Genomic DNA, 24,269 nt, shown 5'->3' with positions numbered 1-24,269 from the left:
ATCCAAATTGATACACACTACTATGATTTAAATGTATGAATGAGACAACTTTGTCAGTTGAATGACATAATTTCCATATTTTGTAGGCATAAGGTAGTGAGAAGGAAAAAAGTAAAAGTGAGCTTAAAAAGGATCAACAAGAGAAGAGAGGTACAAAAGCTGGAAGACCCTTAGTAGGAACAAGTCTCAGTTACCACAATCACAATCTGAGGTCCACGATTGTGGAAAGTCAAGCTTGGTCAACTTCCAGTGATCGCGATTATCTTATGGCGGGCGCAGTGGCCATGATTGTGGCATCATGGGTTTTTGCCTAGGGGCAATTGTGTAATTTTATGTAGCTGACCCCAAATCCCTGATAACGCAAAATCTCTTTATTATTTGGTATTCATCACTTTGAGAATTGAATATAGAGACTTTGAAAACCCTACTAATTTGGGAAACTACTATGTTTAAATTTCCATTTTCAGTTTAGTGAAATTGAAGTAAATTGAAGAATCTTTTACTTTCAATTTTCATGGATGCATTAAATGAACCTTTTGGTATATTTCTTCTCCCTAAGTTCATGAGTAGCTAAATAATTTATCTTGGGATTACGTTTAAATAGGGTGCAAATATGTGTGGTTTTCATTTATTAGTGTAGATTCTTGGTCATTGATTATGGGTTAAACTAATGCTTTCTTAATTTACTTGGGATTTATGGGTGAAAACCCCAAATTCTCAAACTCTCACATCATCCTTGAAAAGGGATGTGAGTGTACCTTTGGATCCTATATCATCTTTTAAAGAGGAATATGGGTGACAAGGCATTAGTTAACAATAGTAGATTTAGCTTATGCTCTTTTCATCATCTTAGAAATAAGGGTGAGTTGAGAATTAGCTATATCTTGGGCATCTTCCTAGAAATAAGGATGCCCAATTGAGGTATTAGGTGATTTTTATTTCCACATCCATGAGCTATCCTAAAGGATCCATGGGTCATAATCTTGAGGTTTTGTTGAAAGATTAGCCTCAAGAACTCCTAACCTAGCCTACCCATGTAGTTGATGACTAGAATTTGCACTTATTATCACGAACCCATAAATTATTTTCCCCTAGGTAGACATAATCCCAAGACGTGTCTCATATTGAAATATTAACCACGATCATCATTTTGAGTTGTTAGTTTGATTTGATTTTGACAAAAAAATTTCCAAACAAATCCCCCCATTTTAATTTATGCATTTCATTTTGTTCACACTATGGGCATATAATTAGATGATATCAACACCTATAGGGTTTTAAGACTAAACTCGCTCCTCAAGAATTCAACCTCAATGTGAGTTGAGCTTTATTGACAATGATTGTCCAATATCAAAACTTCGGTATAGGTGAGCTTGATCAAAATAGCATCATTATCGAGGAGTGAGACTTAGTTTTCACTTGTGCGGTGTTGATTATTGCCTTGGGTATACCCTTGGTGGTTTTGATTTACTTTGTTTGTTGTTTTTGTTTCTTTTTAGGTGATTTCAGTAGTGTCCACGACATTATGGGTAATTATGTAAGTAATGTCGGGATGTATAATGTTCCCCCTGATGATGATGAGCAACTTCGTTATGTGCGACGTGCGAGTCTCATCTGTATCCCGTCTAATAAATGAAACATGGTATTCCATATAATTAGTATTATGTTGCATATACTTCAAATGAAGGGTCTCTTTAGGGGTCAGAATCATGAGGACCCAAACTTATATTTGAAGAATTTTGTGGAAGTTTTTGCCTCATTCAATATCGCTCACATATCACAAGAGTCCATACGGTTGTGACTCATCCCATTTTCTCTAATGGGTAAGGTGGTATTGTGGCTTCAATTTCTTTCGGTCGGGTCAATCACATCATGGGATGATCTTACTATTACATTCTTAGACCGATACTTCCCACCATCCAAGATGTTGCAATTATGTGAAGAAATCACTAATTTTTGTTAATTGAATGGAGAGCCTCTATATGAGGTATGGGAGAGATTTAATGGGAAGCTTATGCAATGTCCCAACTACGAGGTCCAGGAGAAGATGCTTCTCTAAATCTTCAATCGAGCTTTGGATCAAGTAAGCAAAATCGTGGTGGATAATGCAGCCGAGGGTTCACTTATGAAGTTGTCTTATAATGTGGCTAAAAACTTGCTTGAGGAAGTTACAAAGAAAATTGGGGATGGCATACCTGATAGATCGAGGTATCTAAAGGCTTTCCTACCACCTCCTATGTTGATAATGAGCAAAAGAAGAGAGATGAAGATAGGAAAGAGAACATGGCAAAAATGATGACACAATTGGAGTTGCTAACGAAACATGTGATTGGTGCACCCACAAAAATGGTGAATGTCGCGGCATCTAAAGGCTTTGATGAAGAAGAAGTCAAAAGGCTTGATGAAGAAATTCAGTATTTGGCTAACTATCTGGTAGGTTCCCACCCATCCTGTCAAAGGAAAGGTGGGAACTAAGGTTTGACGGATCGTGAAAGAGAGCGGGATTGGCGTAAGAGGGATAGATATCGTCAGTGAAGAGACACGGAAAGGGAATATGATAAATATATGCCTCTCTATGACCAAGTAAAGGGTAAAGAGCCCAATTCTATTGATCCTGAAAAATTCAAGACTAAGGATGTGTTAGCAAAGATCTTTATAAGAGTAGAGGGAACAAACAAAATGGTCCGGGAATTGAAAGGCGACTTTTGGAAAATAAACCGAATGGTTGTATCACATTCTACCTCAATCAAGCAATGGGAAACTTAAATCGGTCAAATTTCCACAAAACTTAATGCTAAACAATAAGGAGGCCTTCCTAGTTATACCGTTGTGAATCGAAAAAATGATGCTAAAGTGTTGGCTATTGTCACTAGGAATGTCAATACCTTTGGTGATATTGTGGTGGAAGTTGAAAAAGATCCAAAAGTTGAATAAACCAATATGAAGAAAAATCATGTGGTTGATTCAAATAAGAAAGCTCTGAAGTCTCAAAGAGGGGATGAAAGAAAACTAATGCTAAGTGAAGAAGTGGTTGATGAGGAGGGTAATCCAATGGTAGTTGAGAATGATAAACCACAAGGTGATCCGATACCTACTGCGAAGGTTCCCACTTCAATCCCTCAAAGGCTCAAAAAGGAGGGTAATGCTAAATTCAAGACGTTCCTTGCTAAACTTGGCAGTCTCTAAATTAATATCCTATTGCTAGAGGTAATTCAAGATATATCGTGATATGCTAAGCTTATGAAGATGTTGATATCAAAGAAATGTCTTGTTGATAATTAAACCATATAAATTATCCATGGGTGTAGTGTTATCATGACTAGCGCTATAGTGAAAAAGAAAGAGGATCCTGAGGGCTTTACAATCCTTTGCACCATAAGGACACACAGTTTTGAAAAAGCTTTGTGTGACCTCTGCTCAAGTATCAGTATCATTCCCCATGAAATCTATAAAAAAAATAGGATTAGGAACTCCTACTCTAACAACAATAAGGCTATTTAGGGTGGACCAATCTATCAAAAGAACGGTTGGAGTTTTATTTGATGTTTGGGTGAAGGTGGACCGTTTCATTCTTTCGGCGGATTTTGTGGTGCTTGTTTGTGAAAAAGAGCAAGAGATTCCCATTATCCATGGCTAACCTTTCCTTAACCTTTCCTTTCATCTGAAAGAGCTATCGTTGATTTGAAGATATGAGAAATGAAATTTCAAGTTCATAATGGTGAAGTGTCCTTCCGGGTGTGTAAAACGGAAAAACAACCTATTGAGCTTTAAGTGGTGTCAGTTATTGATGTTGTGCTTAAGGAGGTGAATGATGGGTCCCTCAAGGATTCTACTTGAAAATTGAAGCATGTCATGCCGCAATGATAAATAAGGCACTACCTGTGAGGCAGCCAACAAATGCCACGAAAGTGGTTTGTATCCTTTATTTTAGATTTAGTAGAGTAGATTTTACTTTTATTGTGGATTAATCTATGTATTTGTGGTCTTTGAGGTGTATTTAATGAAGTTGAATCAAAAAAAGTGTGGAAATTTAAATAATGGACTAAACAAAGGAGTGCAGAGGACCAAAAAATTGCTTACGTATCGCGATCACGACCCAGTGCCATTGTGATCGCGTAAGCCGTATGATCAAGATCGTGGAACATGGATCGTGATCGTGGTCTGAGTTGGTTAAAATTCCAGCCGACTTCCCATTTCCCCTACACTTCCATTTCAATTTTCTCTTAAATTGCACCCGTTCTTGACCGTATTTTAAGCATCCAAGCTTTTCATTGCCTCCATTTGCATCCTCAATTTGGTATGTAGTTTCAAATCCCTTTTTTGTGTGAATTTGTAGGCTGAATAACTCATGTTTTACGAATGGCAAAAAAAGGTGTTTAAATTGCTAAATCCTTATTAAAATGTATTTATTGGTGTGGTTAGCTATTGTAGTTAGTATGTACACCGATAGGGTAAGTCTTGAGTACCCAAATTTTGTTCTAATTTTCTAGAAATAGTGTGTGCATACCAAATGCTCTATTAAATGCCAAAATGAATTCAATGCTAGTTTTTCCATATTCCAAGGGAATAATCAATTACCTAGAGGCTAGGTTACATGTGAATAAGGTCACTTCTTAATTTGAAACACAATTTGGCAATGATATTGAATGATTTGAATTTTGCAATATTTAGTCCAGTCTTGCCTCATATACCGCGATCACGGTCATTGGATCGCAATCACAGCATAGTAACCCCCGATCTCCATATCTAAGGGTGATTTTTTATAGTGAACGAAAATCCTACACTTCCAATTTTTTCCCAAAATCCACCAAGAAATCATCTCATGAGCTTAATTGGACAACATAGCATAGTTTTAGCATGAATATATTAATGATGAGTGTTGTTGTGTTATTCTCGGGTTTTCCAAGTTTACATCATGGGAGATTATGATCAATTTCGTCGCATGGCCTCTGATTAGGAAAACTTGTACTATGGTGATTTCCCCAAGACAAAGTTTCTACCGGAGAGGGGCATATGTCTGGATAAGGTGCCTAAAAAGCTTTGAGTATTCCATGACCGACTTATTACCACTTGGTGGAGGTATTTTGCTTCAGATCCTTTTCTGGAAAACGAACAATGGGTAAGGGAATTCTATGCTAACCTTAGTGTGGTATCTCTCTCAGGCCCAGTCATTTGGATCCGATGAAAGAAAGTACACTTCGGAGCGAAATAGTTAAATGACCTATATAGGCTTCCGACTGTAGATATGGATCAATTCGAGGAAAAAGGGTATGAACCAAGGAGTTGGATGGCAGAGAAGTTGTATCCTAGTAAGAAGGTTGATTGGGCGAGTACCAAGAGGGGTATATCGATGAATGATTTCACAATTGAAGCTAAAATTTGGATGAACATCATTTAAAGCTAGGTTTCTCCATGCACACATATGACTACTCCATGCACATATATGACTACTGTTCTAGACATGAGATCTCGGATGGTTGCTTGTATACTAGAAAACATTTCTTTGAATGTTGGTCGACTTATGATCTTAGATATAAAGCATTTTAAGATCCATGGTGGTACACTCCTCTTATTCCCTTCTTTCATTACAGAGCTTTGCAAGAGATTCAAGGTTGAGGAGTACCCTAGAGACACTTGGGTACAACCAAACACCCTCATTTATCCTCTCAAGATTTGGGGTGAGGGATTATCGAGCAAGAGCAAGAAGACGAAGATCAATGTAGACAATTCAACATACGAGGACACAAACTCAAGTAGGACATCTAAAGCAGGGTAGATTGATGAGATCACTTTCAAGATTAGGACTATTAAGGAGCTAGTTTCCAATTTGCTTTAGGGGATGGGAGAGCATTTCACCACCCGACATTCCTATGTGTCTTGGTCTGATTATGAGAGGTACCTGAAGGATCAAAGGATACAAGGAGCCTCTATTTCTAGGCTTGATATGGCCTATTAATCTTTGGTAGCTTCTCATAATGATATTAGGGACTTACATGAGAAGATGAATTAGAGGGAGAAGAAGAGAGGCAAGTTCTTTACTAAGATGTGGAAGGAGGTGAATGGCTTTTGGAAGGTCCTGAGACCCAGAGAAAGACTTTCTTCTTCCAGAGTTAACAGTGATTATGAGGCCCCAGCTGAGTTTTCTGGTTTTGATGACGCCAAAGATGATGTTGAATCTGAAAGAGACAGAAACTCTTGATATATTTATAGGGAGCACCATTTTACTCTCTTTATGCTTTATTGATTATGCAGTGAGGTCACTCAACCTTTTTAGTTGGGGGTGCCTGTCTACTTATTCATTCATTTTACATGTACCATTAAGATATTCTTGGATGTTTTTATGTTATTTTGGATGAGTTTTATTTACATTCTAGGTTGTAATATTCGGTCACTCTAGTGGGGGCCACATTTCATGGATTAGTTGCTTATTTCATTTTTTTTGTTTTTCTTTATTTATCTTTCTCTTGATTATGATGATATTGGATGAGCCTTTTCCTATGATATTTTGGGTAATGACATTCTTAAGGGAAAATCATCGTGATTTTGTGTTGAGCCATGAAAGCAGAGGAAGTTTGACAACTCATAGCATCGGAGCAAGAAATACATGGGAACTCTAAGTACCTATGGCATTTTGGATTTGGTATAATCCTTATACCTATGGTGAAGTATGGGTACCCTATTGTTTGCCCTCTTAAAATCTGAAATATTAGATGATGGCTTGGTTTGGTGCCACAAATAGGAAATTATGTAAATGAGAAGAAATCACCACCCTCCGTCCAAAAATTTTTGCAAACCAAGGGCATGGACATGAATAATTTTGTAACAATACTTTACCTCTTTTTGTGACTCCAAAGTCTTTAGCTTATAGAAATTGGTAAATACTCCCTTTTGTCTCTAGTAGGAAGTGCAATTTAGCCTCCTTGAAAAGTTTGCATGCCATATGCGGTGAGCATAATTATCTAACTCTCATGCTTACTTGTACCATTTAGAACTTACCCCGTTAGTCTTGCAAGGATAATTGTGATTATTGTCAGTTGGTGAAATGATCTTAGACCTCCTTTGTGAACACTAGGAGCCTGCTTTGGCCTAAATAGCCTACCCATACATAGAATAGTATCCTTATTTACCCATTTTGATCCTTCAAGCCTTTCTTTGGCAACCACATTACAAGCCTTGAACCATTCAAAGTATTTTGTCTTTTGAACCCTACCATCTTTAAACTTAGAAAATAAAGATTAAGGTCAAATGCCTAAGTTGGGGGTGGTAAGTTTGGAAGAGATAACCTTGGACTATGATAATGTAAGTGGATGCCTATAATGCTAAGAAAAGAAAGAAATTGAAAAAAGTGAAAAACAAAGGAATCATCAAAAAAAAGAATAGCATGGAGTGCAAAAAAAATAGTCAAAATAAAATACTACCAAAGAACTGGGTAAATCAAGGTAGCAAAAGTAGGCATGTCTGAATTTCGGAAACAAATGAAGTGGTCCACAGTCAAAAATTGGGTTAAACAGTGTGATATAGATGTTTAAGAAGGGTGTATCCACTCTTTACCCAAATGGTATCATACCCTTTCTAGAACCTATATTACAAGATTGAAAAAGTCCTTCGAGATCTCCAACTAAGTGTAGTCATTGTAGTGGAGATTGAAAAGAAGGTCAAGTATATGGTATGGTACTTGTTAGCATTGAGAGAGTCTTTGTCAGAGTGAGTGTTTTCACTTAAATCCCTTATTCCTGAGAAGGTATACAGACTAATTGAGGTGGGTGAAATTATCATCTTTTGGAAAATAAGGCAAGGAAGTATAGTGGAGTTACTAATGATAGGGAGTCACTTCTAGAGAGTTAGTAATTATTGCATTGTAGTTCATTAATGTCCTTTGCATCTTTGAGATTGTATATCATGTCGAGGAGATTTCGTGAGAATATCTTTGCCTATGTTTGAGAACTACTTGTGGTGTTAATCAAGTTTGAAGACATTGTGATCATTTGGTTGTATAAATAGGCTTATATTTGCATTGTCTCATTGAGTAAGAGGTAGTGTTACTTGAGAAAAAGTAAGGTTTTAAGTTGGGGCTATTGATGAGTGGTAAATTTACCATTAATTTACATCCAAATTAGTGCACACTACTATGAATGAGACAACTTTGTTAGTTGAATGCACTAATTTCACATTTTGCAGGTATATAGGTGATTAGAAGGAAAGAAGTGGAATAGAGCTTAAAAGGGATCAAAAAGAGAAGAGAAGTGCAGAAGCTAGAAGACCTGATGTAATGCCCCAAATCTGGTACCCGAAACGCTAAATGGTGCTCATGACCTCGAAGGATCACTAGCTAACCCATGACTGATATCTGTACCTGTATACTACATAAAATACTTCATAATGCGAAAACATGAATAGAAAGTCCATAAGGTTCAATACTGAACATGATCTGAGTGATATAATATATGTGTGGGGTAATAAAATATCCAAAACAAAACTGAACATACTAAAGTCAAAAACATGATAGTCTAAAAAGCCTCTAACTAACTAAACTGTCTGAGTAAGGAGTTGATGGGTCATGTTCCCCACTAACTCCAACTAATAAACTAATTAATGAGATAATAGGGAAATAATCATGTCCTTGAAATATGAGGACTCACTTCTAACTCTGTTCGCGGATATCTAGAATCTACTATTGCTTTGGAGCTCGTTTCTCAGAACCTATGCTTTAAGACACCATAGCACAAATGCATTAGTACTTTGAATATGCCGGTATGCATGTAAGGTAGGCTGAATGCATGGGGTTCATATGCATGAACAATAACAATAACTGACTAATTATCATAAGCATGAGAATACATACATGAGACATAACAACTGACACTAATACAGTGATAACATGATTACTGAATTTGAATATAATTGATAACATAAGTGATTGTATCTGACAGTCCTGAACCTGATAAAACTATCTGAGTTTCGTACTGTATCTGAGTTGACTAAATTAGATAGTCCTAAAATCTGAAGAACTATCTGAGTTCTATTACTGAAACTGATTAACTATATCTGATATCCTAATTCTGTAACATGAAAATGTGGGAAGTAGTTATCTAACCGACATGCCCCTGATACACCATTATGGCTGATTTGGGGTCTAATTTGTAACTCCAATTGGAAGGGTGTCAATACCGAACCATCGGTAAGGACAAGCTGTGGGCGACCCTGATCTGATAGTGTCCACTATATGAAAACAGTGAGGCCCTTATCTGATAGTGCTTATCCACCTCATCAACCCTCATCGGACAGTGTTAATGTCTCAACCTATGTAGGCTATATAGTTTTGGAATGCAAAGATAACTTCTAAGAATCACACCCTTATCTGATAGTGTGTGCTCCCATCCTTGGGTTCACTCGGTGCTAATTCTTACTCCCATCTTAATAAACTCTGAACATGATTAACCGAACTGAACATGGGCTGAGTTACTGAATTCTATTGACTAACAGAATACTACTGATATCTGACAACTAACTGAGTTCGTGAGATCATGGAGATTTCCTAAATAATAAGACTGTCTGAAGTCTAAGGATTCACAGCTTGACTGAGAGTATCATGAAAACTTGACATGGCTCTAGGCACACAGCTAATGTTTCGGGTACGAGTACACCCAGGAATCGATGGAAGGAAACTGACCAAGCATAACTTACTTGAATAGATAACTAACATCATAATCCATAATATAGTTATAGAAGCATTTCATCAAAACATGTGATAGGCATAACTTGTACATACATGGGGATTTCATGGTATCATGCTAGTTAGGCACGTTTCCTTCATCTAGACATTTAATCAAACATATTATAGGCATGTTACATGTAAACATCATTGTACAAAAATTAAACATCATGGTTAGATTCTAATTTCATCATTCAAGGGTTTAGTCATAGGTTTGCATGAATCTATATCTATAATAATTTAACCTATATAGAATTTATCACCCAACGTGGAGTAGAATTCAATTTCTCATCATCCACATGAACAATAACATCCCAATCATGAAATTCATAAGAAAATCCATGAAATTGAATTAAGAAAAAGGATTCTCGGGCTTCATGGATGAAAGGATTCCATGAATGAACACTATGCATACCTTAGTTCGTGATTTTGTGAAGATTGACGGTGAAACTTTCTTGAAATTAGATCTTCTATGAAAACCCTAGCTGAAACCTGAGAGAAACTAGTACATTTTAAGTGAAAAGTGACTGAATCACGTGGTTAAGGGCTTCAATAGGGGTGGAAAGTTGACCCTTTTAACCCTGGATGCGTCATTTAATTACAGTGAAAATTTCCTGAATTAGACCTTTGCCGTGATGCGGTGCTATTGCACCATGTCACTGGATTTTAATAAATTAAGGGATGGCACGATGTGGGGCCATCGTGTTGCCACTTCCTTTGTGACCTGAAACTTTGGCGTGACGTGGGAGAAATCACACTAAGACACTGGAAAATGGACAATTCTGAATTTGAGCCCTGGCGCGACACACTATATTCGCAGACCCCTACTGGAATTTTCCAAACGCCATTTCCTTTTGTGGTGCGGCACGCCACTGACTAATATGGCATTTTTTTACAACGGGAACTTAAAATAGTCATAACTTCTGACCTTGTTATCGGATTTGGTCGAATGTTATATCGATGGAAAGCCTATTAAATTTCACACATGAAAAAAAGTAAAAATCTTAATAATTACTCATGGAATAACCATCATTGAATTTATAAGATAATACTAGACATTCTTGAGATGAAATTAGCTAGGAAAAAGTATGGGGTATTACACCTGAGCAGGAACAGGTTTTAGTTACCATGATCGTGATCTGGGGGTTGTGATCACAGCCAATCAAGCTTGGTTAATTTCCATTGATCGTGATGATCTTATGGCGGTCGCAATGGCCGTGGTTGCAGACAAGCTGCCGTAATTGCGGTATCATGGGTTTATACTCAGGGGAAATTGTGTAATTTTATCTAGTTGACCCCAAATACCTTATAAAGAAAACCCCCTTTCTTATTTGGTATTCATCACTTTGAGAATTGAATTGGGAGACTTTTAAAACTCTACTAATTTGGGAAACTATTGAGTTTAAATTTCCAATTTGAGCTTAGTGAAATTAAAGTTAAATTGTAGAATATTCTTACTTTTAATTTTCACGGATGCATTGAATGACCCTTTTGGCATATTTCATTTCCCTAACTTCATGAGTATCTAAACAATTTATCTTGGGATTATGTTTAAATAGGGTGCAAAAATGTGTGGGTTGTGATTTATTAGTATAGATTCTTGGTCATTGATTGTGGGTTTCACTAATGCTTGCTTGATTTAGATGGGATTTGTGGGTGAAAATCCAAAATTCTCAAACTCTCATATCATCCTTGAAAGAGGGATGTGAGTGTACCTTTAGATCCTATATTATTATTATTGAAAGGGGTATACGGGTAACAAGGCATTATTTTATAATAGTTATATTCAGATTATGCTCTTTTCATCATCTTTGAAATAAGGGTGAGTTGAGAATTAGCTATATCATAGGCATCTTCCTAGAAATAGGTATGCACAATAGAGATGTTAGGTGATTTTTCTTTCCACATCCATGAGGTATCCGCAAGGATCCATGGGTGATTATCTTGAGGTTTGGTTTAAGGACTAGCCTCAAGAACTCCTAACCTAGCCTACCCTTGTAGCTGATGACTAGAATTTGCACTTAATTATCATGAAGCCATGCATTATCTTTCCCTAGGAAGACATAATCCCAAAACTTGTTCATTTAAAATCTTAACCAAGATCGTCGCGTTGAGTTGGTAGTTTGATTTGATTTTGATTTTGATTTTGTTAGAGTTGGTAGTCTAATAGATTATGCTAACTTATATCAAAACTATGGTTTAGGTTAGCATTATCTGTTAGACAATTACTACTATAATTTTATGACAAGGTTTTGCAAGGTATGACCAAGAGGCCACTCTTGATGATAAAGGTGTGTTAGGGATTAGAGGCCAATTTTGTGTGGCCTTTGTTAATAATTTGATTCCAACCATACTTTTTGAGTCTCATAGGATAAAATACACTATACATCTTAGTGTGACCAAGTTGTGTCATGACTTGAGGCAATATTATGGGGGGTCGAATAAAGAGTGACATACCAATTTTATGGCTAAGTGTCAGAACTGGCAATAAGCAAATTATGAATAATAGAAACCTTGTGGTACTCTTTGGAGGATGACCATTCCTGAATGACAGAAAAAGAGAATAGTTATGGATTTTCTTATTTGTCTTCACATACTTTGGGAAGTGGGACTCATTATAGGTTATGGTGGATAGGTTGACTAAGTTAGTACACTTTATTCTGGTCTAGAGAACGTACAATGCTGTTAAGTTGGCTAAAATTTATATCAAAGGGATTTAATTGTATGGGGTTCCTATATCTATCATTTTGGATAGAGGTACGCAATTTACTCTAATTTTTGGCAGAAAATACAATAAGGGTTGGATACCAGATTGGATATAAGTAACACTTTTCCCCCCTTAAATCGGGGGTAGTTTGAGCGGACTATCTACGTGTTGTAAAATATGCTATGTATATGTATGATTGATTTTGGGGGTCACTGGGATCACGTCCTACAATTTTGTAAGTTTTCATACAATAATAGCTATTATTTCAGCATTGACATGACTACTTTGAAAGCTTTGTACAGGAGTAGGTATAGGTCTTCCATTGGGTAGTTTGATTCCTTTGAGGTGAGACCTTAGGTATAGATCTGTTAAAAGATTCGATAAAGAATTTGTGGTATCTCAAAGTTGATAGAAATAGTATGAAGATTAAAAGGTAAGAGATATGCATTTTATAGAAGGTGAGCACTGTTGCTTAAGGTTTTGCCCATGAAAAGTGTCATAGAATTTGGAAAATAAGGAAAACTTAGTCCCAAGTAATATTAGACCATTTTAGATTCTGAAAAGTGTGGGGTCAGTGTCTTATAGGCTGGCTTTGCCTTCATCTTTGTCGAGTGGTCATCCTATGTTCCATGTTTTGATGCTTAAGAAGTATTGTGGGGGTGGTAACTATATTATCCATTCGAATTTAGGTTTATCTAAACGAGAAACTTTCTTATAAAAATGAATCTATGGCTATTATTGATAAAGATGGTTGGAAATTAAAGACTAAGGAGATTGCGTTCGTAAAGGTTCGGTAGAAGAATCATCCCATTGAGGAGGCTACTTAGGAGACCAAAGCAGACATTCATAGCCAATAATCGTACTTGTTCACTGATCATATAACTTTTTGCTTTTTTTCTTTTCCTTTCAAGTTTTCATTTAGGGATAGATAATTATTTGCTTGGTGTCCCTCCATTATAGTGTGTTAGGATATAACTACCTAAATAGAGTTTTACAAAAAATGAGAGTTGATAAAATCTCAAGTTATGTTGGTTTTTATTGAAACCTAGTATTATATAATTAATAGATGATATGTGTCTTATGGTTAGTAATTGGTTGCAAAGAAATCATTAATCGATAGTAGAGATATGTAGGATTTTATAGAAACTTTCAGAATGACAAAACGGTTTGTAGAACTTTGGTTATAGCATTTACAGTAATAGGATAAATTTGGGTTGTCATATTTCTAGGTGTGTGTTGTGAAATGAGGAAACACTAGAAGTTCCCTGAACTCAGTTCCAAGCATCATGATAGCGATCTCCTCAATACTATAGTTAGACCAATCTAGTGGTTGAGGTCTTACTAGAGATCATTGTAGCAGGTTGTTGCTCACCACAGTTATACTATTGTAGAGGCAAGGTGTCCGTTGCAGTGTTCATCGACAGTTGATATACCTGCTTTCTTAATTTTAGCCTTATTTCTCCCAAATATTCAAAGATCTCATCCCTAGGCTTGAAAGAGGAAATTTATTATCTACTTAGGTAATTTTATCATTGAGGTAAGATTATTGCTCCTTTTGAAACCTAGATTAATCCATTCAATACATAGAATCATTAGAACGGGGTTTTATGGAGGAATTCTTAGCTTTAAGCTCCAAGTTTATGAAATTTGATGCAAAACCCTAAGGGTATTGCTATGTTGTCCGGTAATGATTCTAGAATTCTAATTAACACTTCATATCATAGATTATTCTCCTTGAATGTGAATTATGGGGATTTAGGCAAATTAATGATTGAGAATCCCTCGTACTATGAGTTAGAATATGAGCAAGGATAAAAATTAGCGGGGTTTAACCCCTAAAGCTTAAAATAGAATTGTAAGTAATTAATTACTCGTATTGTTTACTTTTACACTTAAAGAATTCCAAGGTGTGGCAGAAATACAAGACTCTTACAGACTAGCTTGTTTTTGGATTGTCGGTTTAGGTAGGTTACTGTTTAATTAGAGCCTAGACACAATTTGATTGTACGTAGGCTCCTAAATTTGGCACTTATTTATTGGTTTTCGAATATGCTAGTAATTGATGATAGTTGAGTTGTTGATACTTGAATAAATTGAATAGTGATCATAATTTATGCTTGAAAATTCTAACTATTACATTCCCATATTTTCAAAGTCATCAAAGGATGCTAACAAAATAGTGTCTAAGAGTATTTCAAAATCACTAATAAATAAACATTGTTCGAAGATAGCGACATATGTAATTAAGAATACTTGTGGCAATCTAAAAGGGAGTAGCTCATGCTCGAATCGATCAATTGAATAGCGCTAGATTTGAGATTGCAAGAAAATCTCAAGAACACAATCTTCACTTAGAAGAGAAGTGTGGGATTACTATTAGTACACACACTATATACTACTAGGCGTCATAGGTTGACTCAAAGTAGCAAAAAGTATAGTTGATGAATCAAGTAAGCCAAGTAGACAGTACACAACACATAATCAAGTAGAAACATCAAACATGTAAATTATCCTATTCCAAATTTATAACATCAACCATGTAAATTATCCAATTCCAAACTCATCAATGTCAACAAATAAAGACATATAAATCACCCAACAGATATAATAAGTCATTATGAACTCTGCAAATATAAATCATTCACATAACAGATATGGATTCATATCCATACTGAACTTATAACTGTATAATTTTTTAATCTCACCAGTCTCACTCTGTATCATATTAGAACTAACAAGAATCACTCATATGTACAAACGTGCTAAATGATCTAATATTTACTAGAATAGTCATGACTTGAGGGGACAACTTAGGGTCTATATATCATACTAGTGTTCTAACCGCTCCATAACATAATCGCTCATCCGCAGGCTCACATCTGATTCAATCCACTCAAAATAAAATAATATGTATATCCTTAATCATTTTCAACATATCTCAGTATGTTCGCATATTAAGTTATCCCTCAGGATATTACAATAAATACAAAAAATATAGCAAGTGTGATGCCATAATATATGTATTTCATAGTCATAAGTTATTTAAAGACATGCTTCAAATAACTATAAGCTTATTCATGCAAGCATTATCTAGCCAAACTAGTAATCAACCTCAACTTATGTTTCCTTATCAATTCATAAAACATACAAGAGACTAAATGAAGTCTAACTCCACAAAATCCATTACCTACCTTAATCAAAGAACTCAAATCAAGCAAGATAACCATGAAAGCTTCACCTTCCCTCACACCTTAGAAAGTTTGAAGTTTAAAATAATAATTATCAGGGTAATTAATCATATACTCTTAAAATATACATTCTGGGAAATCCAAACCCACTAGTTATACCCTTATTCAAAGTCTATAATGTGATCGAAGGGTCAATCAACCATCAAATATTTCCATAATACTCACATTAACTCCATTCATGGATTTTCTACTCTAGTTTCTCCCTTCTAAACCAACTTTTATGATAAGTATCCCATTTTTATTCAACTTGAGATTTTCAATCACCATATATTCATATTTAAGAACAACAAATTCATGTTAGGAAGTGATAATTTAAACCTAGAAACATTCTAGATGATTGTTAATTGTGCCCATAGGTTTTTCCACACTTTTCATAAACCTAGAGTTCTAACCGATAATTTTCCCATTACAATATTCCTAATGATATATGATAGTAACGAGTTGCTAAGAAAAAAGGATTTATGGAATGAATTACCTCAAAAAGAAAAAATCATTCTATTCTTGGGAATTTCCTCTCTAGAACAAAGTTTTAGAGTATATGAGGTGAAACTAAATATAAGACACTTAAACAGGCATTCTACTTCATGTCATCCACTACAGTAGACCTATTCTCACTATACCAGACCCATTTCAGTGAAATAATACCAACTCAATAGTCTTGGCAATTTTCCCAGCCTCATTATGGAAATAATTGCTATGGCAATTTGATGCAGCGAAATCCTACCATTGCAAAAGAAATTCCACCACTACATTGGTCCTTAACTAGAAACTTGGGGAGAGTTAAATTCTAGCCTCATTTCACAACACAAGTTTTATAATTAACACATCACAAAATAATACCAATAAGGAGACCACTAAAACCTCATGTTATGACTCCTCTCATACTCTCAAAATTTCCTACAGAAGTCTAAATCACTAGGTGACCTCTTAATGGAACATGACACCAAAAAATACAACACCGTGAATCATACACCCTGAATAAATACAACATGAGTTTTCAATTTTAAACTACCCCCTTGAGATTCATTAGCAAAACTCACTCTAGAAACTCCAATAGGGTACTTAAGTCCTAACCGCTCTATAATGACTAGGCGTCTCATCACATAAGACACCAAGTAAATGATTGTTCGTACCCTAATGGATAATAAAGGAAACAAGGGAAGATTACCTAACTTAGCAAAAAGGTGGTGAACTCCCAACAAAATTAAAGGCAATGAAAATTAAGGCTACCTTCCCACACACACTTAAGAATATCAGATGGCCTAATATACCTCGAGCTAAGATTGTCTTACTTTCCAAACCTAATCAAACCCTTCGTAGATGAAACCTTGATAAATACTTACACTCCTATAATAAATTTTATATCCATGACATTTCGGTCTACATACTCTTTTTGCCTACTCGAGGTTGCTATGAGCTTCTCTTAAATGAATTTCACATTCTCTAACTATTCTTTAAGAATATAGATACCTCATGGTCTCACCTCAAAGCATCAAACCAGATGATAAGAGATTGTCATGACCCGAGGCTTCCCTCTAATCCTGACAACGGTGCTTACAGTCATAAGTGATCATAAGCGAACCTATAGGCTGGTACCTGCTGTGAGCACTAAATAATATACTGATAATGAACATGTGTGGAAACAACTGAGTAAAGGCATATGGTTCAAATACTAAAAATACGATTACTATCATAAATCTGAATGTCTGATGACATACTGAAAAGAATAATCAAACAACTGATAAACTGACTAACTATTTGACTGACTAAAAACATCTGAAAGCCCCTAACTGACTGAAGAGTTAATGGGACAGGCCCCAACTAACTCTAAACTAAACTAACTAAAAGAAAATGGAAAAATACCAAACTAACATAATAGGTCCTCGACATATAAGGACTCACCACAACTGTTGTTGCTGATTAGTTGAACTATGTAGGTGCAGTTAGGAAACTATGCGTCCGAACCTATGATATAAGATATCATAACGTGAAGAAAAGCATGCGATCAGTACTTTGAATGTACTGGTGTATGAGATAAGGTTAGGCTAAAATGCATAGGTTCATGAGCATGAACTACTAACTGATTGAATAGCATGAGATAATTAAAGCATAAATACGTGAAAGCTGTAAAATCTGAGAATCCATAAGCAAGCATATAACATGATACTGAAATAGCCTGTAAACTAAAATACTAAAATCTAGTAATTGAATAACTGATGAACTGTATGCTATGGTCAAGCAAACATTAATTGAACTTTGTACTGAATACTGAATTGAGACTGTGGAAGGTATCATCTAACCGGCATGTCCCAATCTGAGCCAAATGGGGTCCAACCTGTAATCCCAGTTAAAAGTGTGTCAGTACCGTGCCATAGGTACTAACAATGGCAATGTGGATCCACTAAACTAATGTCCTGAAGGACAAATGAGTCACCCTCATCTAGGAGATGATATAATAAGATATGTGTTACCCTCAACTAGCAGGTAAACACTTTATCAACCCTCATCAGGCAGGTTGATATCTCTAACCTACGTTGGCTACGTAGTTCTGGAACTAAGGGACTGCTACTAAAGGTCACACCCTCTACAAGTAGGTGAGACCCGATCCCTGGGTTGGCTAGGTGCTAAATCCTACTGCCAACTGAACAGACGCTGATAACTGGACTGAACTATACTTAACTAAACAAATAACTAATCATAAATAACTTGACTGAATGATAATTGCTCATAGTTTTATCTGAAATCATTTTGAAGATACTGAATTTATGTAAATAGCTAAGTATCGGGTGTTCATAACCCACTAGCACTGAATAAAAATAACAATAAGGACATATGAAGCTTTAAAAATCACAATAAAAAATCATTGCTCAAAACCCAACATTTAGACATTTCATCAAACACATGGAAGTCATGAATTTAAGCATGGAAATGGATAAAGCATATGATTAAAAACATAGTTACAATACTAAAACCATGAATTGGGGATTTAACATGAGGATTTCCATTAGTTAAATCATATAAGGGTTCATTCCATTGAAAAACACTTGTAACATAACTTGTAATCAAACACAATAACAATTTCATGGAGACAATTTATCATAAACATATAAAAACTCATAATTTGATATAAAAAGGGAATTCTTGGAGTCCATGGGTGAAAAGGACCCATGGATGAACATCACACATACCTTAAACCTTAAATCTTGAAAGAAAACACAAATATTTAAGTTTCCTTGAAAGTTTTTGGATTTGGAAACTTGATTTCTTGGTTTTCTTGAAGAGAAAGGAATGAAATTAATGATTAAAGGAATCAAATTAATGAACTTGGGGGATGATTAGGGTTTTTTTAGAGGAGAATTGGGGGGAAATGAGCATATAATGCCCTAACCAACTTTTTAATTCATGTTTTGACGAATTGGATTGAGGGGAAAAGACTAAATTGCCCCTAAGAGAATTAAATTAGTAATTGGAATATGATCTAAGAGCTCACTATGATGCGACGAAGGGCTTATCGCTATACCCACCGTGACACGTCTCTATTGCGGTAAGGTTATGGAATTGAAACCCAAACATGACCCAATCCTCGTTTGATAAATCTGAAACATCCTCGAGACATGCTGCTTACACCCTGATCATGAATCAACTCAAAAACCTACATCTCGGGGTCGAGAATGCCCATTTGAAAATCCTCACAGTTAAGAGGCCAAAATATGGCTAAGTCCCTGACACTTAGTAAAATTTTCAGGTTGTAAGTCTCTTGTACATGCAACTAGGAGTTGAACTGAGCTAAAAAAAATATAGGGTATTATAGAGATCTACATCTCATCCCATACAATGCCATAAACAAAGCCATAAGAATACTCAAGTGATAACTATTATTGTACATAAACTCTACAGTAGCAAAGACTGGTCCTGATGATTACAAAGTATATCACACAAGTATAGTGAATATATTCCAAAACCCAAGTCTTCCATGTAAGTCTGAGGGTAAAACATTCTACTATGGTACAACCTAGTACCCAACTTAACATCCAATTTATTCCAAAAAATGGGAGTAAATTATGTATCTCTATCTGATATAATAGAGATTCGAACTCCATGCAATCAAATGATCTTGAAGATATAAATCTTTGCGAAACTCTCTACATTATAATTTATCTGAACAAAAATAAAATATGAAGACTTAAACCTATCAACAATCATACATATCAAATCAAACTATGCCAAGGTCTTTGGAAGACTAACCAAAAATTCCATTGCAGTTTATTCTCACTTCCATTTAGTAATAAGCTCTCTCTAAAGTGTCCCTTTGAGTTTCTAGTGCTCATACTTTAGTTGCTAAAAATTTGAACACTGGGCAATAATACAAATAATATCGCATTTCAACCAACCCCACTAATAATGTTGTCTCAGATCATCTTACATCTTGGTCGCACCAGGATGTACAAAGTACCTCAGACTATGAGCCTCGATAAGGATACTCTAAAATTAAATAATCAATACGAAGAATGCATACATGCCTCTTAAAACTCAGGACACCCTCATTATCAATCATAACCTCTTAGGCCTCTCCTTTTAATTCCTTATCATAAATCTCACTTAACTTAGTATTATGAAACTAACTAGCCTTGGTTTGTTCTTGAAATGAAGACCTTGCTGATATACAAAATAACACTCCACCTTTATTGGACACTTAAGATGCATAAAATTGTAAGATAAAATTTGAATCTCCCTAGCCAGTGGATGCCTTGTGTTCTTCAAATAAGATAGACTACCCATAATCCCAAGCTTCCTACATAAAGCATTGGCTACCATATTTGCCTCACACATATAATATAAGATAGTAACATCATAGTTATTGAGAAGCTCCATCCATATATGCTATTTCAAGTTTGTATCCTTTGTATGAGCACATGTTATATACTATGGTGACAGTAAACACCTCAGAATAAACACCATAAAGATAGTGCCATCAAATTCCAAGAGCAAATAGTAGCACTACCAATGTCAAGTCATGCACAAGATAGTTCTTTTACAGCACCTTCAACTTTTTAGAAAAATATACAATAACTTTGTTATCCTACATCAATAGCATCCAAACCAGATTGTGAGTCATCAAGAAAAAAATAGATTTCTTACCCTCCATAGGCAGTGCATGATAAGAGTTATAGTTAACAAAGTCATAAGTTTCTAAAAGCTCTCCTCAAACTCATTAGACCATTGAAATGGCATGTCCTTATAATTCAAAGGAGTCATGTAGGAAGCAAGAGAGGCAAACTCGTTCATAAATCAGCAGTAGTAGCTAGCAAACCCCATAAACTTGTAAATCTCAGTCAATTCAGTAGGCTTGCCCAACTCTAAACTGCCTCTATTTTTTGTTGATCGATTATAATTTCATCTTTCAAAATCTAATGCCCTAAGAAGGACACAGAATATACTTAGAAAATTTAGCATACAATTATTTCTAATTCAACTAACCTAACACAACTCTCAAGTGGTTCTTATGTTATTCCTTACTTTTACAATGCACATAAATATCATCAATAAGCACAATAACAAAATAATCCAATCAGTTCTTAGGAATTTCATTCGCCCAACTCATAAAAGCATCTCAATGCTATAAGCCCAAAAGGCATCACCAAAAACTCATAAAAACTTGTCTTAAAAGTAGTCTTAGAAATATATTTAGTTCATCTCTTCTGCTAATAATAGCAAGACCCAGGTCAATCTTAAAAAAGACTGACACATCATGAGGTTGGTCGAGCAATTCATCTATATAGGAAGAGGGTATATATTCCAAATAATAACCATATTCAGTCGATGGTAGTCAATCCACATATGCATATTTCTATTTCACAGAAAATATAAGAGCACCTAATAGGAAGGAACTTAAAAGAGTAAACCCCTTACTAATCAGGTCCTACAATTGAACTTTTAACTCCCTCAACTCAGTCAGTGCTATTATATATGGAGGAATAGAAATAGAAGAACTACCAAGCTCTCAACCAATGCAAAAATTGATATCAGGGTCTAGTGTCATGCTAGGTAACTTCACTAAAAACACCTACTAAAAATTAAGAACCTCAAAAACTCACCTAATAGGTGGAACCCCTGCATTAGTTTCCCAAAAATGTGCTAAAAATCTCAAACATCCTCTCTCTATCAATTTTTTAGAATAAAAAGGATATAATCCTTTTAGGAGCAGGGTTAGAATCACCCTTCTACTCAGGCCTAGACATACTCATCATCACTATAGACACTATCTACAATGAAAAAATCACTAACACGGGTGGAAACATGGACATACAAGTAAAAAACTACACATCATATATAATGCCATAACAAAATAGATAAACACATAAGAAAATATAGAATCGATATAAAATAAGGTCTTGTCCATCTGATCACAAAGTAAATAGTACCTTGATTACTGCGTAAGATTTCTTTTCTTTGAGTGTACCAAGGAAAGCATAGAAATGAGTCTGACCAACTTCCTATCTCTACCCCTACTAGACTGACTGTGATCTCTACTAGTATATTCATCACCTTAATTATGTTGGATGCCATCTCTAAATGTTGCATGTCTACCCTAAGGACTATAATGCCTCAAGACTACAGCTTGGATGTTCACGGTGCTTAGGCTTACAAATAGACATAGATAACCCATGGCATTGGGCATAACACTAAGTTTACATTCTAAACATTTTAAAACCATGAGCGGAAGTTATAAATTCATAAGTCTTAAATAAAATAGGTAGCACAACCTAATACTAAAAACATCAAATGAATACAACTCAAATATACTAATAACTGAAAGAATCTACTATGTTCATACAAGCCTCTTAACATACTGAAGAGTCAATCAGACAGACCCCAACTACTTAAAAACCATAAAATTTTAACTGAACATAAAACTAAACTACTGAAAGCAAATCATAAGCCAAGTCCTCAGAATATAAAGACTCACCAACTAATGGGGGTTGACTACAGTGACGCGAATAATATTTCAAGCTTACTGGTTAATCTTTCAAACTGAATGACCTCACCCAAGTGATGGCTCATCTCAGGTCATCACACAAGTGATATCTCATAACTCAGTTTGTCACTCTCTTACAGACAACACCTTATGCAAAACAAATATAATTTTTTACTCTGATATTGGATTGACAAACAGTTGATGTTGTTGCAAAGAACACTAGAAGATTGGTCAATCTTGATCTAAATAACTCTGTATATTTAAGCAGATATGATTGTTTGAAGTTGACCCAAAAAGAATCTTACACTTGAACTTGGTCGAAAGAGGAGTTCTCAATTCAAATATATGTTAGGGACTTCTTATAACCCTAAAACACATGGTAACTCACTAAGTAGGTTTAAACATGTGAGTTCAAGTCTGTGATATGAAATCATGAGATGAACTCATGAGATGAAATCAACATTTGGTCTGCAATTTCATATCATGACATGAACTTTCAAATTCACCAAAAAGCATGATTTGGTAATTCCAAATCATGAATTGGGATCAGTTTTGTATTTTGTAAAAAAATACCCACCATTTATATCAATTACTAACCATTTATTTCATTTGTAAATAAAATGTATAGTTCAAGTTATTACTTTTACCGATCTTTAGACCACTTGTATCTCATTAAATCATTACTCTCACCAACATAGAGCCCCACATGGTCATGAGAAACATTCACCTTATTTTTAAAATATATTTTTATTGTATTAAAAAATGATGTTTGACCGTAAAAATTCCAAATACAACTTGAAGTTCTATTTGAAAATATGAAAACAAGTTAGTCATGTTCACTTTTTTTAATTTCTACTTCACCTTTATATTTAAAACAAATATGACCAAACACAACTCCGATTTCAACTTCAACTCTAATTTTTTTTTCATGGCCAAATGCCTACAAAATTTATTATTACTTCAAATTGATTTCTACTATTTCATTTATTATTCGCCAAATTTATAATTTGATCAATAAATTTTGTATTTCTTAAGAATAGTTTTTTGATAGTGTATTATACCTAGGTTATGAAGTTTTGATTAGTTGGTAAGATTACATAAAGAATTGGGGTAATGTTTATAGTTTGTCACAACATATGAGATTTTTCTATTTATAAGAAAATAATACAACTGAAAATTCCAAATTGCATGTCCAAATAAAACTTCAACTTCATCTTATATGATTTCATATCACATGTCCAAAAGGGCCCGAAGAAGGTGCGTGAAATTTGGGAGGGTTACAATATCTCCCTCTTACAATCATTTATTTTTGAATGACATACTAAATTTAATGGGCTAGACTAAGGAACATGAGGCTGAATTTAGATATTCATGTAGCATGATGGAAACTGATTCATATTTGATACACTAGCTCAATGATTTCATCTTAAATAGACAAGTATACATGGAATTTATTAGATTAAACCAAAAATCCAAAACTGTGGCAATATTTATAGAAAGAAGATTTATAACTCATACTAGCTCAACGTTAGGAGTGAAAAAATAAGGGTATTTGTTTATCATATCTGCCGTTGAATCCTATGTCACTCCCTCAATTGATTTATTTCTCCATAACACCATTACTAA

The 24,269-nt window shown here is 35.1% G+C and overlaps 1 protein-coding gene and 1 pseudogene across 3 annotated transcripts in view; one reads left to right on the top strand and one right to left on the bottom strand.

Annotated features, from left to right (window-relative positions):
- LOC107857008 (adenylate isopentenyltransferase 5, chloroplastic) overlaps positions 1 to 24,269 on the top strand; it is an 89,176-nt gene that overhangs the window by 14,664 nt on the left and 50,243 nt on the right. Inside the window, exon 2 of one of the 3 annotated variants that reach the window (XR_007052672.1) lies at positions 8,179 to 8,233. The exons of 1 other annotated variant lie outside the window; for it this stretch is intronic. The gene's annotated coding sequence lies outside the window, so the exon portion shown is untranslated. Of the gene's footprint in view, positions 1 to 86; positions 510 to 8,178; positions 8,234 to 24,269 lie in introns of those variants that run through there. One more of the 3 variants, XR_007052671.1, reaches the window with a different exon arrangement.
- On the bottom strand, positions 1,932 to 2,030 carry LOC124892207 (annotated as a pseudogene).

Source organism: Capsicum annuum, chromosome 1, assembly GCF_002878395.1.
Source record: "Capsicum annuum cultivar UCD-10X-F1 chromosome 1, UCD10Xv1.1, whole genome shotgun sequence".
NCBI classification, from domain to species: Eukaryota; Viridiplantae; Streptophyta; class Magnoliopsida; order Solanales; family Solanaceae; genus Capsicum; species Capsicum annuum.
Note: the sequence above shows the minus strand (reverse complement) of the source record. Positions and strands in the feature narration are given on the sequence as shown.